Source organism: Gastrolobium bilobum, unplaced genomic scaffold (genome assembly GCF_033153095.1).
Source record: "Gastrolobium bilobum isolate Gb01-03AN ecotype WA unplaced genomic scaffold, APGP_CSIRO_Gbil_v1 utg23722, whole genome shotgun sequence".
In the NCBI taxonomy this organism is placed as follows: Eukaryota; Viridiplantae; Streptophyta; class Magnoliopsida; order Fabales; family Fabaceae; genus Gastrolobium; species Gastrolobium bilobum.
This window is the reverse complement of record NW_026895739.1, coordinates 9,355-25,994: the sequence shown is the minus strand read 5'-3', so window position 1 is coordinate 25,994 and position 16,640 is coordinate 9,355. Positions and strand designations below refer to the sequence as shown.

Genomic DNA, 16,640 nt, shown 5'->3' with positions numbered 1-16,640 from the left:
AAAACCCAACAAGAACGGAGTCAATCCGACAACTGTGGACCAAGATATGGCCAAAATACAGAAGTAACATAAAGCTGAAAAATTCTGACAAAAATAAATTAAACCCAATCAAAAACTAAAAATGTAAATTAACTCAAAACATCATTATTTTATTCAAATAAATCCTAAAAATACTAATCAAGAGTAACAAATAAGTGTAATAAAATATGAGTTATCAAATTTCCCCACTCTTATCTTTTTGCACTCCTGGGCAAAAACTAGAATAGAAAAAGAAAGCAAAGAAATAAGAAAAGAGTGAAGATCAACCTATCTTTCCTAATAATTAGCAAGTATACAAAAGATAACAAAAATCACAAGTCTTGAACAGATAAAACAACCAGGACAAAAATTCCTTAATCTCAAATCACAAGACCTGCCAATTTCAACTACAACTGCTAACTACACAAAAATGGTTCCTCACAGGATGCCCTCAATTTTCTCTCAAGTGTATCAGTTAATTTAGTATATCAGCAGTAGGTGATCAGTTACTGATGGATGAGTGTGAGAAGATGGGACGATTTAGGTCAAGACGTGGGAGAGAGGGAAAAGAAAAGGGTGCAGTTGTCTTAATGGTTGAGGAGACGGTTGCTTTTTTCTGCGCGCGTTTCCAAGAATTGCAATGAATGCAAATTGGATATGGCTGCGTGTCTTTTTAAGTGACTCAGCAGGGACAGGTGTCCCAGTCACTCTTATCTCCTAACTCAGGGAACGTTCCCTTTGTCTTTTCCTAACTAATAAATAAATAACTAACTGAAATAAATAATAAGAAAATATGCAATAGTGAGTACTAAATAAGAAAAAGGGGACGTACTAACCTATCACCTATTATTTAATAAATCTAAATGAACAAAACATACAATTATATATATATATATATATATATTGTTTTTTTTTTATATTTTGGGATTGTATGGTCAGAGACCACCCCAAAACTACGTTCCTGGAACGGAACGTACTTTATTTGGACTTTTCGGAGAGGAACATCAGACGTTCCCTCCTTTTTGGGAGTTGTGTGGTTATGGATAACCACCCCAAAACTTTGCTCTTTGTCAGAGAACAAATGTATCTACTGGGTTGCCTCCCAGTCAGCGCTTAGTTTAATGTCTTTAGCTAGACATGGTACTTACCTCATAGGTCTCTGGAGAATTGGTTGAGGGAACTTCAGTGTCCCCTGGTAGTGATCCTGGTGCTCTTGTTTGAAGGTTGGCAACAATCTGTCCCAGATGGGACTCAATGTTCCTGACCACTGCATCATTCCTGGTGACATATTCCTTGACATAATTTTCCAGGGTGTTGATGTGTTGGTCATCTCTGTGGAACGGAACGTAGTTGTTTCTTCTTTGTTCAAACGTTCCACTGCTGCTACCTTGCTGATACTGCTGCTGATTGTTGTTGAATGGTCTCTGGTTAATGGGTGGCCTCCATTGGGTGTTGTGGTTCTGATCCTTAATGATAGTTCCTCCAGGGCATGAATGTGTGTTTCGTCCTGCTTGTTGATTGTCTCTGGTGAAGTTCTTATTGCCAAAATTTTCTGCATAATACACCAATGCAGTGGATGGGCAGTCTGTTAAGTCATGAAGGTCACCACAGGCTGAACATGGTTCTGTTTCAGTTGCTGTGAGTTGAAAGACTTCCATCCTTGGTGCTTCTTGGTCGGCTTTTAGGTTCTTCACCTCATTCATGAGTGATGCCAGCTGGGCTTCCATGGCAGTTTGTTTATCTAGTTCTAGCATGCCTGGCTTCCTCACTGGGCTCACTCTGTCTATTGGCCATTGGAGACATCTTTCAGCAGTCCCTTCTATGATTTCATATCTTGATTCAAGTGTTCCTGTAAAGAAATATCCTCCTGCAGCAAAATCTAAGTGAGACTGAGAAGTATGATCAAGTCCTTTAAAGAAAGATTGTAACACTCCCCAACTTTCTACCCCATGGTTTGGACATTTTCTTATGATGTCCTTGTATCTCTCCCATGCTTCATAGAGATTTTCTCCATAAAACATTCTGAAATTAGAGATTTCTGCTCTAACATCTGCTTGTCGAAACATTGGAAGAAACCTCTCTATGAACTTGTTAGAGAGTTCTTTCCATGTGTGGATTGATCCAGGGGTGAGAGTTTTCATCCATGTTTTAGCTTTTAAGCCTAAGGAGTGAGGGAACAACCTCATTCTCATGCTCTCTTCTGTTACACCCTCAACTTTAAAATTGTCACAGATATCTTGGAATGTGGTGAGGTGTGTGTAAGGATCTTTTGCAGGGAGTCCATTGAAGACCCCTGCTTCCCTAATCATGTGAAACATGATAGGTTTTAATTCAAAATTGGGTGCTACAGGACGGAGGATTACTCCCCTGTCTGGTCTGTTCCTCAAAGGAGCAGCCAAAGTTCTAGAAGTTCTGTTCAGGGAGAACCTCTTCATTGTTATTATTGTGATCAGCCATGTTTTCAGGAAATCTTTCTCTGAGGTTCCTTCTTCTCTTATGGAGTGTGCGTTCTGGCTCAGGATCAAAGAGAAACTCAGGTACTTCAATGGAGTGGTTAGAGTCTGTTTCAAACTCTTCACTCATAAACCAATATCACAGGGTATATATATGTGCACAGCAGATTCAGTGATAAAGAGAGAAGAAAAAAAAATATATGTAAAGTCAGATATACAGTATATGTGTTAGAAAACAATGATAAGAACAACAGTTAGTGTTTTTGTCCCCGGCAACGGCGCCAAAAACTTGTTGGATGGTTTGCTGATGGTGGATAAATATAAGTTCTGATAGGGGACGTTCCTCTGTTCTTGCAGAACACAGATTCGTCCCTTAGATCCAACCCAAGTGCGCAAGTGCACGCATCAAGTAATAAAGGGAGTATTAATGCCCAAATTATCGTTCCCACGAGGATAGAGTGCTAATTATTGTTTTATCACTGTTTATAAAGAGTGAAAATGAGAATAAAAGTTAGTAAATGAACTGTCGGGTCAAACGTTCCCTACTGTCTTGACAACGTTCCTCAGGAACAGTAGGTTCAATCTGATGGCAAACAGTTGCTCGCTGCGTTATGTATGTGATCCTTCCTTTTTAGAAGAAAGTGAGATAACAATCATTGGAGTTTTTATAAGTACTAAATAAGATAAGATAAAACTACTAAAACAGAAATAACTATAATCAAGAGACAACAGGGTGGTGGTTAAAACAGTTTAACAGAAGGAACGGATTCACTGCTTCACTTTTAAAGGGGTTGTTTTCTCTGCTCAAGGCTTAACACCTTTTGGCTTTGTCCCAGTTTCTTTGCCTGCCAACTCTGATTCCTCAGCTCATGATCTAAATGGCTCACAAGTTTCCATATTCCTATGGTTCCCTTGACTCCAACAGGTACTTAGTTCAGAACCTTAAAATGGACGAGTTGGCCCCTTATTCCTAAGGTGACCAGTAGCATTTTTGTCATGACATCTACCTTCCCCCAATGGCTAAGCTGTCTGAAATCCCTTCCTTATGGAAGTTCCTTTCTCAGTGTGTACCCAATATCCATTGGCGCACAATGAATATAGCTTACTTAGCCAAAGAAATACAAAAAGCTTCGGTCAAGAGTTTGAAAACAGTTATTTAAGAGTTTCACAGTTTACCCGTTCCACAGATAGTTCAGCTCATGGTTGATAGTTTAAACTTAATTATTCTCAACTGAGATCACATAGACCCGAGATTCAGTCAAGAGATAATGATTGGAACGAAGAGAAAAACACTTATATTAAATTAAAAGACAGTTTACAAAAAGAAACAGAAAATGGAGAAATATGGGTATTTGCTCGTGAGGAGTCTTGATGGTTGTTTACAGAGAAGAGAAAAAGGGTTGTCACTTAACTACAGTTACAACTTAAAATTAAACTACGTTACTGACTAATACTACTACTAGGTGATCTTCTTCCTTCAGGACTTTAATCCCTCTAGAATCCGATGATGTTTTTGTATGAGGGTGGTCCTATTTATAGATGGAAGGAGAGTGGCAAGCTTGTAAATCCTTTGGAGCAAGTTGCTTGAATGAGGGGACGGGTCGGTGGCAGCAGAGTATGGAAGCTGCGCAAATTGCTGGATGGAACAAGGTTTGGTGATCATTAGCCATAGTTTGCAGGTCTTCCCATATTTTGCTTCTGTTTTCAGCTAATGAGAACTCTTGATTCCCTGCTCTTCACGTTTCCAGCTGCTCAGTTGGTGCACCGAGGGAGCAGGTGCATTAAATGCGTCTCAGTTCGTTCCCCTTTTAATATATTTTAAAGGAATACGTTACCATTCGTTCCCCCACTGTGTTTTTGTCACAAATGTGTAAAACAAGTGATTTTCATGCTGAAGTTGCTCATCAGATGAGGGAATGTATGGTATTTTGCCATCAAAATGGGCTTAGATGGGAACGAATTTACGTCTCATCACCTTTGCAGCTGCCTTTAAAGCTTCCATTGAAAGATTGTCAACTGCAAAAATGAAAACGAGTTCAGGTTCCAACATCAAAAACACAAATTATTCGTTAGAAAGCAGAGAGAACAACTCCCCGACAAATGTCCACACCTCCATAACTTACCAATCTCCTGGTCGGCCACAACCCAAAAGATGTTCTCAGTTTTACAAACCACTCGACCACACGCTTTTCCTCAAAAGACAACACATCATACCTGAAGGAATAATAGCCGGCGGGGGCTTCATAATGCTTTTTGGTCCAATACAACTCGATTCGGCTCTCCCCACTTTCCGGATCGACAAAGAAAGGAATCTCTCCCTCACCCAAGACGAGTTCCACCCAAAAAAAGTTCTCTCGCCAATTCTTATATAAGTTGGCGTATGTAGAAAAAAATGGCCCCCATCTTTGTTCCCGCCTTCAGAGATACCCAACCTAGTCTTCTACCAGACGGTGACACTTGAAAACAAAAGAAGAAGAGCGGAAGAGAACACGCCTAACTAAAATACTGGAAAATTATTTCGAACACCCTTACAAAGGCCCAGGCTTTCGGATGTAGTTGAGATGGCGCAACCCGCAAATGACGTAAGACATCTATCTCAAACTCGGTGAATGGTAGCCTAACTTTTTGGTCCATAAAATGGTTTTTATACATAGCGAATCGCAACTTCGCAATCCCTCTTAGACTCAGTCACTATCCGCAGCTGCCACCGCCCTTCCTCGGAACCGTCCTTAGTAAGGTCGAAATCCCCTTCCACCTCATAAGAAGTGTCCAAAACCGATTGGTTTTGGTAACAAGAAGAAGCTGAAGCAACATCTTTTTCCACCCAGCCCCGAGCAGCAAGACGATCCAAAGTTTCTTCTCCCGCCATTCCATGTTACCACGCTCCAACTACCAAACCTGGGAGAAGGAAGAAAGAGGGTCAGACGCCAAAGCATTTAAACCGACTACCAAGGGCGTCACCACCTCAGGATGACCACCCTTGCCCGCCTAGGACGCTGTTGCTCTCCTAAGACAACAACCCAACTCCTTATTTCTCCCAAATAGCCAGTCCCCCACTTCCACATCTCCAGCATGTCGCCCCCCAATAAAAAGGAGATATATATACACATATATATATATGGGTCAGGATCATTTTACACCAGTGTAAGTTACACTCTCAATCTTGTCCGTTGATTCCATTTATATCTAACGGCTCAAATTTTTTAGTAATGTTAACCATTGAATACAAGTGGATCAATGGGCAAGATTGAGTGTAAGACTTCTAACTCTTACACCAGTGTAAGAATATCCTGCCCCTATATATATATATATATATATATATATATATATATATATATATATATATATATTTTGTGAACAAGCCACTTCGCATACCTGAAGAATCTGAAGCCTCCGATGACGAAGAAGTATAATAATCTGAGTAAGTTAGAGGCGATGGCCACCAAGGGGGCGACACCTTGTACAATCCCTGGTCCTTAGCAATCGCATCCCACACACCGTAACGAGTAAGCTTGGCATCCTCCGGGTGATACCTACCTAACCGATTATCAGTAGACTCGTCATACTTACGACGGTGGTAAGAGGAAGACACCGGTAGGATGTACTTGCCGGCCGAGCCCCGGGCAACCGGCGGGGTGGAAGACGGATAGATTACTTTTAAAAGGCGAGGCTGGTAAGACAACTCTAGAGGATGGTACCGAGGCTCTTGATTTATGCTGCATAAGGGACGGATAAGGCGCCCTACACCAAACCTAGACCGACGCCGACAAGTCCGATGACGACCACAGAGATGAGGTGTTCGCATAGAACGACCCATAGAACCAAGACGCCACAAACGAGAGGTAGCACGGTTGCCCCTCCCATAGCCACCACGAGAGCCAAATCTTACAGATTCCCCAAGATAAGGAACCACAAGCCCCAAAGCCCTCTCAGGCAAGAGATTGTGAATCTCTTCTTCAGTGAAGCCCAAGAGTTCAAGAACCCTACCATGAGATAAGGTTTCGACCCCAGGGACTGGAAGACGCTCTCCACCAACACTGCCACCAGTATAACCGTGGCAGCTAGCAAGGAAAGTCCGCATAGCCTCACCAACACCACCGTCGTCATCAAACTCCTCTTCTTTCACAATCACCCCCAATTCAACATTCCCCCTAGTCATCCCAAACAAAGAGAAGACCCACGCAACAAGAAAATGCGAAAAGTTTTAGGAAGCAAATTACCTGAGTAAGCACGAAACGGAACCCAAAGAAGGAGAGAACGAATTCTGCACGTCGCAGAGAGCAGGACCCTAAACTCAAAAGGAAGGAGACGAAGAAGGAAGCAATGTCGCAAAGGAGGTAAGAATTTTGAAAATGGGGGAATTGCCTGAGAAATCCCCATTTAAATAGAAGTCTCGTAAAGATATGGAACCGTCAGATCTTTCTAACCGCCTAAGGAACAACGGACCAGATTAAGGGTCTAACTGTAATTTGACCAGGAAAAGACAATTCCCCGTATCGCATTAAATGTGACACCACTCACGATGCAAAATAGCTGCACGTAAAAGAGCAATCATGGCATTTTCCATCATTACAAATAATGGGAAACCAAAGAGTCGCTCCACACGAAGAATGACACGTTCCCCCCACACATGATCAGAACGCCAAAGCTCACCTCTTGAGATCACGAGGTGTCAGACAGATAAACCAAGACCGACCTCCAAAAACATCTCGTTAACCTCATTCTCAACGAACCAAAACGCAGGTCATGGCGCTCACGTATCGTCCCTTAGCCCGCCAGACTTTTTCACCTTGACGTCGAGCTTCGCTCGCCTTCAAGCTAGAGGGCTCCTGTTCTGGGAGATCCATATAACCCAAGCCCAATATCGCAAGCCCAAAAGCCTATAGATATCCACGTCAGCCCTACAGGTAGCGAGTCACGGACCTCCCCCCTGTCTCCCGACAAGGGGGTTCCCAAGGTAAGACATTTTAATGTCTTACCTAGGGATCAGAGACCTGCAAGAGGATTCTCCCAGACCTTTAAATAGAAGATATCATCTTGCAGGGTGAAGACAGCAGCGGCCACCACACTGACATAAGCCACACCAGTGGCGACTGCCCAAGCAGAAGATCCCACACTTCCCAAGAAGAGTTGACCCTCCACACCTACCTACCAGATGGAAATTCTCCTCTCTCTCCTATAAGTACCCCCTATTTTACCACCAAGGGGACATCCAAGGTATCGTTATTCTGCCCCTCTATTGTAACTCTAACACATACACATCACATCACACACCATACCCTATTTGTTTATCGCTTGAAACTTGGCTGGCTAGCTTGGTCTGTACCTGTGCTAGCCACCATACCCATACAATGATCTTACTCCCTCTCAGGGGACATAGTGGGTCGTAAGAGTCCTACAGTACACCCTTCTAGGTCTTCTCAATACAAATATAAACAATTGCAAGGCTTGATACGACAAAAAAAAAAAAAAAAAACAAATGACAAAGGCAAGGACTATTATCATCTAATTGTTTCAATTAAAATAATCTTCTTTGATAATTAAAGTTTATTTATATTCAATCCAAGAGCAGTTCAAATTTCAACCAATAAGTTAATTTTAAATTTTATAAAATTGCATTATTTTTTATACTTAAATTGAAGAAATTTTTAAATAATATAAAAAATAAAGAAAGCAATGAAGAAAAAAATTACGCAAGCGACCTTTTTTAAGCATAAAATATTATTTTTATTTACTTTATTTAAAAAATAAATTCAAAATTTTAAAAGCACATAAAATATTATAATTTAATAATAGTTGACAAAGTCCCAACACTTTAGCAAGTAGGGATTTATTTGAGAAATTCTGTAAGTCTAGAGATCTAATTGTAATTTTTTAAATTACATAAACCTATATAAAAAATTCATAAAATTATTGGAACTTGCATAATAGTTATTTTATTTTATTCAATTTATCAATGTTATTGACAACTTAGCCTATAGGTCATTGGGGGACCATATTACTCCCTTGGATATTATAACGCCCCACCATATGTATATGCTGTAAGGCATATTTGAACAAAGGGAAAATAGTTATCTCCAGCCAAAAATCATTTATTCAATAATTTCATCATGACCAACTTTAATCTAGATCCAAAAGACACCTTTTGATTCCACTCAAGGCTGGACTTCCCCTATTCCACGTGAGCCTTATATAAAAAATAGGTTATACCTAGTCTTCGAATCTTTGTGGGGCCATAAATATCACTAAAAATTGGATGAAGAGCATTTTATAAAACTAGTTGTGGGCTGTGGCCGTTTAAGACTTTAAGGCTTAACAATAGGCTTTAAATCATTGGTCCAAGAAATAAGCCCAAATTAAATTCATCAGGCTTTGAGTTTTTCAATTAATCATTAATTACTTGCCTCTCTCTCTACGGAAGTAAACTTTTTTTTTTAGTTATTACTATTATTATTTTCTTTTGCGCTTAACCGTGCGATATATGAAGTTGAGCTTCCCTTACTCTCATCCAACATATGAATTATATGGCTACAAGAAAGGGAAAAAAAACATGCATAGAAATTGTTTATTAAACTAATAAACTACTAAAATATTAAACGTATATTTCTTTTTGTTTTATTTTTTAATGCTCTTTGATCTTGATACGGATAAAAGAGGAGGTTGTTTTAACTTTCTCGTTATTTAGCGGTCTTTGATTTTGGCTTTTTGAGGTACTCTCTTTATTCTGTTTTTATGATAGTTTGCTCTTGGAATTGTAGGGGAGCAGGAAAAAAAGGATTTTCTGCTCTTATTAAGGATTTGGTATATCAGAATAGGATTCAGGTACTAGTTTTGTTGGAAACTAGAGTTAGTGGTAGTAGGGCTGATAAAATTGTTAGGAGTTTGGGTTTTGATAGTTATTTTAGAAGGGAGGCTGTTGGTTATTCAGGTGGAATTTGGGTACTTTGGAATAAGAGTGTTACTACTATATCTATCCTTTTGGATAATCATCAGTATGTGCACTCAAGATTATGTTGGACTGAAACTGGAAAGATGGAATACTTTACCTTTGTCTATGGAAGCCCCAGAAGAATGGATAGAAGATCTTTGTGGGACAACCTTAGAGATATTGGGCTGACAGTTGATCTAGATTGGGCTGTTATGGGGGATTTCAATAGCCTATTGGAAGATAGTGAGAAGCAACGAGGAAGTGAAATTTGTTGGGGAAGTGTTCAGGAATTTTCTGCATGTCTTAAGGAGTGCAAGCTCTCGGATTTAGGTTTTTCAGGTCCTAAATTCACATGGAAAAGAGGTAAGCTTCAGGAGAGAATTGATAGATTGGTGGTAAATGAGTCTTGGCATTTGAATTATCCAAACAGATCTATTCACCATCTGAGTTTTAATGGTTCTGATCATAGACCCTTATTACTGAAAGATGATTCATCTGTTGTGGATACTAGAGGTCCAAAACCCTTTAGGTTCCTTGTAGCTTGGTTGACAAATGAAGGCTTTGGGGAGGTGGTTGATTCTTGTTGGAATCAGAGTATAAATTGGGTCATGGCAAAGGACAAGTTCCATAGGGAGGCTTCTTCCTGGCACTACAACACTTTCAGGGAATTACATAGGAGGAAACATAAGATCCAAGGCCGAATGAGAGGTTTGGAGATTGAGCTGTGTAGGCAGCCTAGTGAGGCTTTGGAGAGATTGCATAGCTCTCTTTGGCAGGAGCTGAACACAATTTATGTGCAAGAGGAACTGACTTGGTTCCAACGGTTTAGGTGCAAATGGATGGCTTTTGGAGATAAGAATACTAGATTTTTCCATTCTGCTACTGTTGCCAAGGCTAGAAGGAACAAAATCAGAGCTCTAAAGAATGAGCAGGGAGAGTGGGAGGAAGATCCTGAAAGATTGAAGAATATGGCAGTTAATTTTTATAGGGATCTGTACTCAGAAGAGGCCCAGCAGGGAGCCATTTTGAGTAGTGAGAACTGTTTTCCAGCTGTGAATGATCAGAAGTGGAATACTCTGGGATTGGTACCTGATTCTGGGGAAGTTCGAAGAGTGTTCTTTAGTAGGAAACCTTATAAGGCTCCTGGATTGGATGGCTTGCATGCAATATTTTTTCAGTCTCAGTGGGATAAGGTGGGTGATTCGGTTGTTTAGTGTGTAAGGGAGGTATTTAAAGATCCTGCTAGTGTTGAGCTTATCAATCAAACACTCATATGTCTGATACCAAAGATTGACAACCCTGAGTTTTTGAGCCAATTCAGGCCAATATCTTTGTGCAATGTTATATACAAAGTGGTCACTAAGGTGGTTGCAAGTAGGCTGAAGACTTATATGGGTGATCTTATAATGCCAAATCAGTGTAGCTTTGTGAAGGGTAGACATGCTTCTGATAACATTATAATAACCCAAGAGATTTTTCATTCTATGAGGGCCAAGAAGGGTGTTAAAGGCTGGATGGCAATTAAAGTTGACCTTGAGAAGGCATATGATAGAGTGAATTGGGCTTTCTTGAGAGAAACTATGAGGTTGGCTAGATTTCCTTATACTCTTATTGATCTCATCATGGCTTGTGTGTCCACTTCCACCATGAACTTGTTATGGAATGGAACTCAAACTGAGGAGTTTAAGCCAACAAGAGGGATTAGACAAGGTGATCCTCTTTCACCTTATCTATTTGTCCTATGCATTGAGAGGTTGGGACATTTGATTTGTTCTCTAGTGGATTAGAAAAAATGGTGTCCCGTTAAGTTGGGTAGGAAAGGTCCCCCCATATCTCACCTATTCTTTGCTGATGACTTGCTTCTTTTTATGGAAGCATCTATGGAACAAGCTGAGTTGGTTGATAGCACACTCAAGCTGTTCTGTCTTGCTTCGGGTCAGAAGGTGAGCAAAAGTAAGACTAGGGTCTTTTTCTCCAAGAATGTGAATCATGTGAGGAGGAAAGAATTATGCAAGACCATGAATTTCTCTCCTACTGCATATTTAGGGAAGTATTTAGGCATTCCTATTTTGCATAAGAGAGTAAATAAAAGTACTTTCAAGTTTATTCTAGAGAAGACTGATCAGAAACTCAGCACTTGGAAACAGAAGTCCTTATCAATGGCTGGTCGAGTGGTTTTAACAAAGTCAGTCTTGGCTTCTCTGCCTACATATGCTATGTAGACCTCACTTGTTCCTCTAGGCACCTGTGATGAGGTTGAACAGAGAATGAGGAGCTTTATATGGGGATCAAGTAGAGAAGCTAAGAAAATTCATGCTTTGCCTTGGAGCACAATTTGTAAGCCCAAATGTGATAGGGGTTTGGGTATCAGAAATCTGAGACAAACTAACAAGGCATGTCTCATGAAGGTGGCTCATGCTTTGCTTACTAGGAAGGATGAATTCTGGGTCAGAGTTTTGAGGCACAAATATAAAGTGGAAGATAAACTACTTCCTCAGATAATCAAGAAGTCTGGTTCTTCAAATCTCTGGCAGGGCATCTCTCGGGTCTGGCCTCATGTTTTGGATGGCTCTAGGATCATGGTTGGGAATGGTACTGGCAGTTCTTTCTGGCATGACAAATGGAACTCTGTTGGCCCTTTGAAGGATCATGTTATTCAGGATATACCTGAAGAAATCTGGAATGCTAATGTGGCTCACATGGTGAAGTCTGATGGGGATTGGAACTGGCAACTATTTGAAGGGCTCATTTCGAATGAGGCTCTAAATTCTGTAGCAGGAATCTGTCCTCATCACCCATTGAATGGAGATGATATGGTGATTTGGGATGGCTCTCCTGATGGTAAGTTTACTGTTAAGTCAGCTTTTTGTAGACTAAACATGGAAGCTTCTGAACCAAACCAGGTAAGTTGGAATTTAATTTGGGAGTGGGAGGGTCCTCCTAGAATTAAAACTTTTCTCTGGCTTGCACTTGGGGAGAATTTGCTAACAAATCAAAAAAGAGTTCAAAGACACATAGCTACTTCAGATGTCTGTCCTAGATGTTGTATATATCCTAAGAATTGTGCTCATGTCCTAAGGGACTGTAGGTAGGCACAAGATATTTGGAGAAAATTTATTAAACCTGATAAGTGGCTGGATTTCATGAGTCTCTCGTTTGTTGATTGGTTACAGTGTAATCTGGCTGGGAAAAAGGGGTTCTTATGTGGGGAAAGGGGTTGCATTCTGTTTGGTATTGTTTGCTGGTCCCTGTGGAAGGATAGAAACTTGCTGGTTTTTGAAAATCAAGTTTCTAGTGAGGAATCTACTGCTAGAAGAATCTGTATATATTTCTCCAATTTTATGGAGGCAAACAAGATGTATAGGAGTGCTGATATTTTGAAGGCAGCTAAGGCTGAAGTGATGGTTAAATGGAATGCACCTCCCCATGGCTGGATTAAGGTAAATTTTGATGGGTCTGCCAAGGGTCATCATGGACAGAGCGGTTGTGGGGGAGTGCTAAGAGACGAATCCGGTTGCTGGATAGTGGGTTTCACAAAAAAGCTGGGAGCGGGTAATGCTGTTAAAGCTGAAATTTGGGGAATGCTCTTAGGCTTGCACTATGCGTGGGAGAAGGGCTTCAGAAGAGTGATAATGGAAGGAGATTCCAAGGCTGCTTTGCAACTTGTGATGGAAGGTTGCCCAGTTGGTCACCCTCTTGCTTGTCTGGTTAGGAGAATTAATCAGTTCCTTGGGTATGATTGGCAAGTGGAGTTAGTTCATGTTTACAGGGAGGGGAATGGAGTGGCTGACCATCTTGCTAGTCTAGCTTATAGTTTTGGGTGGGATACACATGTTTTTGATTGCCCTCCCTCTGGCTGTATAGACTTACTAGGGAGGGACCATAGGGGTATAGCTTGGCCTAGAATGGCCATATGTAATTTTGTTTTAGTTTCCTTGTTATACAAAAAAAAAAAAAAGAGAAAGAAGCAGGATTGCAACCAACAATAAAGACAACCAAAAAAGAAAAAGAAAAAGAAAAATCATACTCAAGACATAGAACATTACCATTCAGTGGCATCCTTATGCTTGAACATGGACGAAAGGTCCTCTTCCCTGAAATGCTTGGCTTGCCCGGAGACTAAAAAAATCGTGGGATGGAGAACCCTTCAATAGGTACTTAGCAGAGTGCAGCCTGTGTGACAAACTCCAGAGGATTAGAGAAAGGGTTCGGTAGGTTAGAGAAATAGAGAAGAAAAATAAGGTTAGGGCGTGAAAATTCCAAACCTGAAGCAAAATCCAACCCAAACCCCAACAGCTTCGTCCAGGTCAAATCGGCGGCAAGAGGACAGCGCGCTGGTCTTTCACAAGGTCGATGATGACGCAACGGGTCAAATGAGAATGGGTGAAATGGGTGAACAAGGGTCTTTGGAAATGAGAATCTTTAGGTGAAATGGGTGAAACAACGGGAGAAGATCACGGCGGCCAGAACAGAGAAGACGACGGCAACGGGTCAAACGATCAAAGAAGACGACGGACAGTGAAATGGTAAAAGTGAAACTTCAGTCAGTGAAAAGGAAAGTGAAAGGAAAAAGCTTAACACGAAACCTGCGAGGGAAATGAACGGTTTTGTGAGGTAAATATAAATGCCCTCGCAATTTAATGATTTTGAAAAATTCTAAAATATGAAATTTAAATAAGTCAAATTTCTTGCAATTTAATGATTTTGAAAAATTCTAAAATATGAAATTTAGATAAGTAAAATTTCTCGCAATTGTAAATGATTTTGTGTGGTAAATATAAAATCTCTCATAATTATGAACGATTTTAATGATTTCGACAATTTTCAAAATTTAAAATTTTAAAAATTAGGCACACATTTGCAAGGAGAATGTGAAATCTCTTGCATTCGTGAACGATTTTGTGAGGTATTTTAAATTTTCCCTGCAAATATTTGGCTACTTATTTAAATTTCTAATTTTTAAAATTCTGCAAGGTTAATAAATCAGAGTATCTATCATATGCTCCGTAGTAGGGATAGTGAGAACAATCCAACGGACGAGCAAAGACATATATCTCCTTTGAACCTCACTACCCGAAACAGAGTAGCAATGTTGACATCCTCTGTTTGCAATTGCATGAATCCCTCTTGCAAGCTCCAATCGAAAAATTGACCGTTACATATGAAGTATAATGAGTGTAACCCTTGCTTATAGTTTTTCAGCACGATCCAACTGTGAATTTGAGAAAACCTTCTCAATAGATCACTGCCTATATTAGAATCCTACACATAAACCACTTCGGTTTGAAATTTCTGATGATGCTATAGACATCCAACCAAAAAAGCCACTGTTGGATATGAAGAATGGCGAGTCAGGAATATGTCAACAAAATCTTAGCTCGATCGGACGGTAGATGAGGGAGATATCGAATAATGATCAAAGACTGCTCCTTTCTTTCTTAAATTAGCCTATTTTTTGAAATGGTTCTCTATATTTTCTCTTGTCGTGACTAATTTCCATACTCTCTTGTTATCAAAATGCTACTCACATACATTTAAAGTTATATATATATATATATATATATATATATATATATATATATATATATGGCTTATCATTTCTCAAGTTACTTAAAATAACTTTATCTCCGACCACTAAATTATAACCATACAAAAATGTATCAATGGTGATAAAGGAAGAGAGAGAAAAAGTGAATCATAATCATTCAAAGGTGAATCAATAAATATAAGAAAATAAATAAATAAAATAACATTGTTTTGAGATAACCGGAGATAAATATATTTCAATTGACTTAAGATATATATATATATATATATATATATATATATATATATATATATATATATATACTGTCACTTTTCATTCGTTTGTATAGTGATGACGATGAGGGTGGATGGAGTGTGTCTTTTTCAAACATTTCCCTCTACTTCTCACTCACACTAAAGAGGTACACATATAAACAAGCTTCTGTGCAATATGTATTCCAACTAGGGTTGAAAAAACGAGCCAACCCGGCCCAACCCGAATTTGACCGAAAAAATCAAGCCGGGTTCGGCTTGGATAAAAAAAAAAGAGCCAGAAAATTCATCCCAACCCAACCCGACCCGACCCGGGTTAGGTTGGCTCACGGGTTGCTCAAAAAAAACTCGCGAGCTGGCTCAAAAAAATGGATCACGGTTTAGCTCGAAAAAATGCTTGCGGGTTGGCTCAAGAGCTGGCTCGCGGGTTAACTCAAAAAATGGATTTTTGCAGAGCTAGTCTCATTTGTTCTTCGACATTGTCAAAGCTATTGCCTAATAGATAATGGTAAAGACAATAACTAATAAAACACAACCAACAAATTAAGAGATCCTAACACATCAGTAGACAAACACATTACAAAATACTAACCGTCCTATGAGTTCCCATGGGCAAACCATCTAAATGAGTCACTTGATTGTTCGTACTCATTATCAATTCATCATAACTCTAAACAACAAAGAGTACAATATCAAAAACTAAACATCAAAAGTACACCATCATCATTAGACCATCTACAAAGTTTTATGACCATTAGATCCCCGTGAAGAAGAGGAACCTAATATTTGGGAAATATCATCATCATCATCATCTACAAAACAGGTTTGGATTACTTTAGCCTTTGCGCCGGTCATTGTTCAGATTCGGGTTGTGACAGGTTCTTTAAAATTATGGAGTGTATTTAAAAAATTATGAAATTATAATGATTGATTGAAAAAATAAAAACTATAATTATAATAACATACCTCCCTACATACAACAAATTATAAAATTATCACCCAATAGCTGTTCATTTGATAACATAAAATGAGTAGGTGAGAAGAGAATTTGATTTTAATTTTTGCCAAATATATTTTTGAAAATGGACAAAGAGCTTTAAGTGTGTCTAATTCCCTTAATCATGCTTAATTCTCTAGAATTTAATCACATAACTAGTTCAAAGAATTAAAATTTAGAGAAATACTTAGAAATCGACTCTTAAACAAAATAATTAGGATGTTAAAAGAAATTAAAATTATTCAAACCTTTTCCGATTTACCAAACTGACACAGACTAAAGTAATAGATACTGTAGTGCGTTCTATATTTCCTGATTAATTGGGCTGTTGACCCCGGAATGATCTAGAAATATATTAAAGAACAGCAGTTACTTGTCCAGTGACGCAACCCTAAAAAGGCCAAGTCAGAGCCGCCAAAGAACTATGCCCTTCACATTTATTTCA

The 16,640-nt window shown here is 39.4% G+C and overlaps 1 non-coding gene across 1 annotated transcript; it reads left to right on the top strand.

Annotated features, from left to right (window-relative positions):
* Positions 1–1,962: 1,962 nt before the first annotated feature.
* LOC133295330 (small nucleolar RNA R71) lies at positions 1,963–2,069 on the top strand. Its single transcript, XR_009749317.1, has one exon. It is a non-coding gene; the product is annotated as a small nucleolar RNA R71 (small nucleolar RNA).
* Positions 2,070–16,640: the final 14,571 nt, after the last annotated feature.